The following is a 7,110-nucleotide window of genomic DNA, read 5'->3' as shown; positions in this document are numbered from 1 at the left end:
ATGTCAAATGGTCTGAGGCTGGGTGGTCCCTGATGGCTGGCATAAGCAGTGTGGTCATCTCCTGACTGACAATAATGGTATAATGCCATTGATTGGGAGGCAAGTCCTGATTTATGTGCATCTTGGAATCAATGGAAGATGGCAAAACTCTGCTATGTTCTGTCTGGGTGAATTGGTGCAAAAAAAAATTATATATATATATCACCAAAGCCGAAGGTGGCTGTATGTCTTTTTTGTTAAGATATAATGCTTTCAGTGTTTTGAAGCATATTCAAGTGACAGAATTCTTACTCCAGTTCATCCAGAAATACAGTGTTCCTGCACCTTTAGAGCAGAAGCACATAAATAAGGATTCATGTTTAATAGTCAAAAATGGTGGGAGCATTTATGTGTGTTCTACTACACCATACTGCCTCATATAGAACTACTCTGAAAAACACTGTTCCTTAGGAGTCAGTCTTGTGAACACTATTGATGGCAGAGTATCATCAAGTGGCTGTTTTAAAGAGAATCCTCCACATGCCTAGTCAGTCCTATCAGAAAGGTAAACCCTTGCTGTGCATAAAGCACATAAATAAATCAAGCTCCAGCTTTTTATCCCAAGATCCTCTAAGACTCCCAAGGAAAATCCACTTTTGGACAGATCAGAAGGCTTGATCTCACAAAGTAGGTCAGCTGCTGAGAGGCAGACTAGTGCCTCCATAGCAGTGCAGAGAAGGCATCCTAGAGCTCTGGGAGCCAGGGCTGAGTCCTCTCTTGAAAAAAGCAGACCTTGCACATGCTTGGCTCGGGGGCACACATCCTGGGAGAGGCTTGCATGACTCCAGCAGCTCATGTTATCCAGCTGCCATGAAAGGTCAGGCTCGCCTTGGGAAGTAGAGCCAAGAATAGTTAGATACTGTTCCGCCGGGAGCCCAGGTCCCCAGAGAGGGCTATTCTGGGAGGTAATGCGTAGTTTACAGCATCCAAGCAATGGGGGCTGGAGTGCTGGTTGATAACATCCCAAGTGCCAAGGCAGGAACTGTGTCCTACTTATGTAAGTCTCCTTAGCATCTCACCCAGCACCTGGGGCATAATAGGGTCTCAGTAGATGCTTTATGAGTGAATGAATAAACAGAACTTAGTTCATCCCCAAATAAAAGATACCCTTTAACTGCTCAAAATCTTTCTTTGCTCATTTCTTAATATAGTCAGTCACTGAGACTGCTTCTCTGTTCTAGCTGTCAGCAAAATGGGGCCTATTATTAGTGTGGCTGTGTATTGTTTCACCTGGCACAGACCTGGCACACTCTGGGCCTTTAACTCATCTGGAACAATAACCACAGGAACTAGTGTGCCTGCTAGTGCACATGGAGGACATGCTCAGGGCTGTGGCTTCTCTGTATGTGCACAGTTTTTTTTCCTAAGCAGGATTTTTAAATTAAAAACATGTGACTTGAATTAGAAATTTAATAAACAAATAATGTTAGCTCTCTTATTTGCTCTGTTGTATATAAGGATAGTGTTCTGGGATTCTATTCACCTGGGAATAGAGTTACTATATTTCTGTCAGGGTTAAAGCCATAAAAGTTATTTTCTCTTTCTGTAGGTGACTGCTTTAATAGATCACGGGACATTAACCATGGAAGGTTCTTCAGATTGTACATGAGAGTGCAATTATATTCACAATTTTGAGGACATAAGTGTGTAAATTGTAGTAGTTTGTAACATAATTTTTGAGTGGTTATAGCCCATTGCATTTTGCTGGGAATGTTTTATTTTGCTTCTTGATTCAGATACACTAAATGGGCTTCCTTATGTGCTTTATGTACAGCAAGAACCTTTTCTGTAAAGGTCCTGGTGGTAAGTATTTTAAGCTTTACAGTCTATGCAGTTTCTACCACAACTACTCAACTCTGTTGCATGAGACCAACAGTACATAATGAATGAGCATGGCTGTGTTCCAATAAAACTTTATTTATAGACATTGATATTAGGATTTCATATAATTTGTATGTGTTATGAAATATTATTCTTCCTTTTTTTTTTTACCATTTAAAAGTGTAAAACCATTTTTAGTTCATAAGCTATACAAAAACAGGTGGCAGGCCAGATTGGGCTTGCAGGTAGCAGTTGGCTGACCCCTGCCTTTGATGCCCTCCACATCACCACCGAGGACTTTCACTCACTCTATTTTCCTCAGTAGCTGACTGAGTCCAATTAGAAGTGTCCATGGCAAGTTTCATCATCTGGGGCCTGCAACAATTTGCACTGCCCTTGGTTGCACAGGTAGCCCCAGCAGTCATACACTCAGAATTTGTCTCCTCCTATTTTTAGAATATAGAAAAAAACCAAACAAATCCTGCATTGTAGGGCATGAATCTGGCATCATAGACACCATCAAAGGGACCAAATTATACAACCCAGAAGCACAGAGAGATTAACCTCCAGCGATGTAAACCTGGACCAGTGGGAAATGGTAGATGGGAGGGAGCTAATCCCCCTCTCTTTCTCCAGTCCATGGTAAAAACGTTTCTTGCACAAACTTTTCTGAGATTTCCCACTTAGTTGAGTATTTGCACCTGCTAAGTAGAGTGCTCTGCCCAGCAACATTATATATCTGCTGGCAATTGCTTGCCATAATTTCCTGTCTTACTTTCCTCTCTCTTACTCTGGTTGCCCTAGATCTGCATCTCCCAAATAAAGCATCAACATTTAATTCTTGCTTCAGGCTCTATTCTTTAAGGAATCCAGCTAAGACAGTCTTAAGGACACATACAGACATTCACTAAAATTTTCCAAGTCCAAAAAAAACCATGTCTACTAGTTAGAATACTCAAAATACATGGCGGCGATTCCAGATTCAGCCAGGGCCAGATGGCTAATGTAAATGCATGAGGAGTGATGGCAAACTGGAGTCCCAGGTTTCATATAAAGAGAGGAGACAAAATTCACCTTCGTCAATGTTAATGCCATGCAGGAGAGAGGGCTCAGTAGTCCCTAATCTTTCTATTTTTCAAGAATAGTTGTCAATCTGGAATTTTGTGTGAATTTTTCTTATTTTTACATGGTAGAAACTAATTTTAAAGCTTTAAACTTTATATAGGTTAGACATTTCTACCTGTGGGCTAGAACTGATTTATGTAACCTCTGGCTCATAATCTAGGGGAAGGGGCAGATATAAGAAAGATTATAAAATATAGAAGAAATCAAGGAGATCTTGGGAGGATGTCACCGAGTAATAGGTGTATCTCAGGTATGGCTATTTTTCTCTTGTTAGTTTCCCAAGAAAATGAGCAAAGTGCTCAACTGTTCACATTTTAGGGCTCTGTCCTGTATTCCAAACTACAAAGATTTAGCCTTTTATTTTTGGAAAAAGCATGTATCACCAGCCCTTGGATGGTGTTTATGATATGGATCAAGACAGGAAACGCCATTGACATCATCTTTTTCCAGTCTCAAAACCAGTATTTGCCTCTTCCCTGTGATGTACCCAACAGGGAAGAGCCTTGAAACTTCTGCTCAAAACCACTCAAAGCATTTTATTGCATGTTTATATTTATATGGATATGTATATTACATTCAGCATACATTTATTTCCTCTACCTTTAAATCTCTGACTTTATATTGATCTCCAGGTAATACATTTCAGATTTGCCCTATTCTACTTAGGAGTTCTTAATATTGAAAAGTTATGTTTCCCTCATAAAACATTCCTTCTTTTAGGTTAAAACCTCAGCTCCTTCAAACATTCTTCCTAAGGCATTATTTCAAGATGTTTTTTTTCCCACTATTTGGTTAATCTTGACTAAACATGTTTCTAATTGTCTAAATCTTTTAAAACCTGGAACCATAAATTGAATAAACGTTGTGGGAAAGACCTGATTAGTATAGAGTAAAATTAAATGATCGATTTCCATATACAGAATACTAAACATTGATTTAGTATAATACTGCATTAATTTTTCAGGTCTGCAAGTATACTGCTGATACCTATTATCCTCCACTGCATTCTTTTGAATTTGTATATTTTTCTGAATTCACTTCGTACCTGCTCTGTTTTATATTTCTAGCCATATTTTTACTTTACTCCACTTACATCATCTACTTATTTTATATTATTTTAGTATATATATTTTACAAGCTGCCTCAAATACTTTTGGAAATGAGATGAGGTATAAAGAAGTAATATGTGAAACACTATAACCAATCACTTTTATTTCTTGAAGTTACAGAGAGCAATGTTATTTTCCCCAAACCAGAATAGGTTAAAGATTCACATTTCAGTATTCCTTTGGCAGCCTATCAGTTCGTATTTGTTTACAGAAATGAGTCCCATGGAGACATCTGCTAGGTGACATGTTGTTTGCTGAACTATATATGTAATATATATATACTCATATATGTATATATAAACATATATAGGTTTATATATATAAAATGAGCATGCTTTCCATGAAATATTATGTAATCCAAAATTCTCAAGGTTTCCAATTCTCATTTCATTGCTTTAGAATGGACGTTTATTGCCATCTGCTCCAGTCCCATTCTTCAAGTCTGCAGTTATATTTTCATGCCTTAATTTTATCAGAAATCTCAAGTGCTCCATCTTGCCTATATCAGAGCATCTGGTCAAAACCAGCACCAGGAACATTGACAGTTTCTCTTCTAGAATTTAGATGGTATCAGGCAGGATTTGACCAGGGAAACAACCACTAGGAGTGATATAGAAAAAACTATTTTTAAAAAATTTTTTTATAGAAGAAGCTTTTTTTTTAAATTTTTTTTTATGGGAGCTGGTTAAGCAGTTTATGTATGGCTGTTTTTCAACTCTAGCTCTGGAGTCTGAAGTCAGCAGGGCAGACAGTCAAGGAGACAGACATGAATTGGGAGTTAAAAAAGAGAAACAAATCCAGGAGGATGGGCTGGAACTCATAAGGACAAGCTGGAATGTTTCTGTCTTAACCTCCAACTTTGAAGGTGAGAGTGACCTGCAGGAGGAATTGGTGTCCCTTATGACATTGCTAAGCCTGAATCTGGCTTGGGAGCTGAGCACCAGCAGGAAGTAATCTGAGGAAAGCTGAGGGAGGTGCACGCCTGGCTTCTGCCCACGTCTGCAAGGTGAACTGCAGCCGTGCTTGTGCTCTGTACATGTGCAGACACTGATCTTCAGAGTTTCAAGTAATGTGTTCTTTAAAAGAACAAGCAAAACAAAACAAACATAGATATAGACAGCAGACAGGCAGTTGCCAGAGGGGAACGGGTTTGGGGGAGCGTGAAATGGGAAAAGAGGATCAAATATATGGGGATGGATGGAAAATAGACTTTCAGTGGTAAGCACACAATAGTGTATAAAGATATCGAATTATAATGTTGTACACTTAAAATTTATATAACGTTATTAACCAATGTTACTTCAATAATAATTTTAAAAATGTGGTTTATGCCTAATTTCCAAATCCCACCATATATGTTTCTGTGGCTCATGCTAACCCGGAATTATGCAGTGGAAGATCCTGGTACATATAGTTCCTGCTTAGCTAAATTGACACAACAACAATCTGCCACACGGATTATCTACTCAAACTCATTTTTCCTAGAGACCATCTGATTAAGAGTTTTTTAGTGTTTCTTCCTGTCTTAAATCCTTGTCAGCTTCCTCCGGCCCACTTCCCAGTTCTGTCCTGGGACATGATGCTTTATTCCTCGGCATAGCTGTCTAAGGTTCAGAAACAGATCAAGCTGTGGGAGATGGGGCAAGAATGTCATGTTAGAACTACAGCCTTTCCCAGATTTGGCTGTTTCCTCCCTCCACCCAACACTTCAGATTGGGGCCATAGCTTGGTTCTCATGGTCGTTCCCAAGTAAACAGCCCTTACTTCCTGGCTTTCTCTTATTAGGGTGGCAGGGGGATGTGTCCACCTCTGCAGCAGTCTTCCTGTGTTGACAACACGGTTTGTTCTTCCCATCTCCCTAGGGAAAAGGTGCCTTATCTTTTCTGTGCAACATATTCGGGAAAAACACATTTTTCTCTCTTAAAGGAATTGATATTGTGCTTCTTGAGAATAAAAAGAAAAATCTCTCTGGGTCCAAACACTGATTTTAAAAAAAAATCTAAATTCCTTTTACAATAGCAGGCGAAAGGACTATTTTAGTGGTGATAGGTGGTACATTTTGAATCACTCTGTGCACTCAAAATATAGTGTGTGCGTGTGTGTGTGCGTGTGTGTGTGTGCGTGTGTGCGTGTGTGTGTGTGTGTGTGTGTGTGTAAGAGAGAGATGGGGAGGGAGGGAGAGAGAGAATGAGAATTTGAAATATTTTCACGCACTTGACATAAATTTCTTGTTTTAAATGGCCTAGGAATTTGTAAGTATCGGTTAAGGTTCTCAGGCTTTTGATGATAAACTTCAAGGGCTACTTAAGTGCAATTTAATTAAAAATTATCTCTGCACAGGGATTATTTGTATGAAGGGCTCTCAGGCTCTGGCTCTGGTTTGTGACAGTGACATTTGTGAGAAAAAAGGTTTTAAAAATATATAATTGCAATTGCAAGGAAATTTATCATTAATTCTGTGTTCCAACTGCCTTTTTCAGGTGGATTCCCATCTTCCCTTTCATTCGTAAGAGAGGGCAACACAGGAATATCCTCTCAGTAATACAATTATATGTGCAGGAGGATGATTGCTCTCTTTTCCTTCCTTGATTTTTTCTGTGAGTTTAATTAAGACTACCAAACTGAGACGGTGAAGCAGGCTCTGGGTCTTTCACTGTTTAGAAAAATGTATGGTTTTCCTCCAAAAACTGAATCGTAAAGTATTTGTGTGTGTGTTTGTGTGTGTGTGTGTATGTTTAGTGTCTTATATCTCAATATTAATTAAATAGGAATTTACAGAATCCTTTGCTATGTTGACGGCATTAAGCTCTATTTGGAATCAGAGATAAGTCCTCAAGAATTTACTAAATTAGCTGGTGAGGGAATCATGCAATCAACCAAAGTACCAGGCAGAAAGAACTAACTGTCTGCTGCAAGAGCGGTAAACACAACATGTTTCGGGAATTTAGGGAAAGGAGAAATTAATTTTCTGATTGGAGGAAGCTTAGCAAGGTCAGGTTGAGTTGAGTTGAGCCTT

This window comes from Pteropus vampyrus, unplaced genomic scaffold (genome assembly GCF_000151845.1).
Source record: "Pteropus vampyrus isolate Shadow unplaced genomic scaffold, Pvam_2.0 Scaffold1, whole genome shotgun sequence".
NCBI classification, from domain to species: Eukaryota; Metazoa; Chordata; class Mammalia; order Chiroptera; family Pteropodidae; genus Pteropus; species Pteropus vampyrus.
The sequence above is the reverse complement of the archived record's forward strand: the minus strand, read 5'-3'. Positions refer to the sequence as shown.